The sequence below is a fragment of the Orycteropus afer genome, unplaced genomic scaffold (genome assembly GCF_000298275.1).
Source record: "Orycteropus afer afer isolate SDZICR_OR568_19922 unplaced genomic scaffold, OryAfe1.0 scaffold00145, whole genome shotgun sequence".
NCBI lineage: Eukaryota > Metazoa > Chordata > Mammalia > Tubulidentata > Orycteropodidae > Orycteropus > Orycteropus afer.
The window spans coordinates 170,462-172,434 of NW_006921732.1; positions in this window are offsets into that span (position 1 = coordinate 170,462).

Genomic DNA, 1,973 nt, shown 5'->3' on the forward strand with positions numbered 1-1,973 from the left:
GTACTCATTCAGATGGGAAAGACAGACTAGAATTTGAAGACATACATACGAAAAAAAAAGTTCTCCATTAGAAGTAACTGCATGGGCAAGTACTAAGGCATATTTCCTCGGTAATTCTAGTTGTTACGTCCTTCATGCTTTATAATGAATAGTGCATTAAAATAAGTATAAATTTGTGTTACAGGGCACATGAAGCATAACAATTTAATAGGTGATAACAACAATATAATGAGGAGTGGGAAGAAATGGTATAAAGGTTTTCTTTGTTCCTGAAGTGGATATTACTTAAACTATATTGTTATAATTTTAAGATGTTAAATGTACTCCTCCTGATAACCACAAAGAATAAATCAAAAAAACACAGACAAAAAGAAAAGGTCATCAAAATGATTGAACAACAACAACAAAAAAAAAATCAACAAAACACAAAGTTAGCAGTATTAGAGGAAACGAGGGACAAAAAGGAATAAGACACACAAAAAACAAGTAACAAAATGACAGAAGCAAGTCGTTCCTTATTGATAAGTACCATGTATGTAAATGGACTAAATGTTCCAATCAAAAAGCTGAATGAATAAATAAAATCTAACTATAAGATACCTAGAAGAAACACATCTCAGGCTCAAATAAACAAATAGTGTGAATATGAAAGGAAAAAATTATACTCAATGCAAGCAGTAACCAAGAGACTTCAGTGGCAATTTTAATATTAGATTAAAAAAAAAAGAAGTCAAAATCTGTGATCAGAGATATGAAAGAGCATTATACAATAAAAAAGAGTCAATTTATCAAGAATACATAAAAATTATAAATATATGTACCTAATATCAAAGTCTCAGAATACACAAAGTAAATAGTGACAGAACTGAAAGGAGATAATTTTTAATGACAGACAAAACATCTAGAAATATTAATAAAGAAAAAGAGGAGCTGAATGACACTATAACCCAATTAGACCTAACAGATATATATAAAACACCCTACCCAACAGCACAACATACATGCTTCTCCAGCATAAAAATATCATTTTCCAGGATAAAGCATATGCTGGCTGACAAAACAAGTATCAAAAAGATTAAGATAATACAAAAGATATTCTCCAATTCCAATGGTGTGGTATCAGAAATTAATAGCAGAAAGAAACTGGAAATTACATAAATATGTGAAAACTATTAAAGAATCAATGGGTCAATGAATAAAGCAAGAGAGAAGTTAGAAAATGTGTACCATAATTTATTTATCTATTCAGAGTTAAGATCTTTAGCATCTCCCAGACAGATCAGAAAACACACAGTAATCAATTTGGTTCAGTTTATTTAGAAAATACTTGAGAATCAATGAAAATGAAAGCACAACATACTAATATTTATGGGACATAGCAAAAGCAGTGCTCAGACGGAAATTCATAGTGGTGAATGCCTAAATTTAAAAACAAGAAAAATCTTAAATCAATAACCTAACTTGACAACTTGAGTAATTAGGGGATGAAAAAAGAAAAAAAAAAATGCACAAAGTTACCAAAAGGGAAATATCAAGGATCATAGCAGAAATAAATGGAGGAATTACAGAGAGAGAGAGGATCAATGAAATAGGAAATTCTTTGAAAAAAAGAATAAAATAAACAAGAGTACAGCTATACTGACCAAAAAAAAAAAAAAGATGAAAATATTTAAAGTCAGAAATGAATATGGAAACAATACTGACCCTACATAAATAAAAAGTATCATCAGAGAATACTATGAAATATTGTACAGCAAATTAGATAACCTAGATGGAATGGACAAACTACTAGAGACACATGAACTTGCTACATTGACTCCAGAAGAAATATAAGATCTTATAAGCAAAAGCTCATAACAAGTGAAGAGATTAAGTCAGTATTCAAAAACTATCCCCAAAAAAGTCCTGGACCAGACGACATCACTGAGAATTCTATCAGACACTTCTGGAAGAAGTGAACCAAATTGATTACT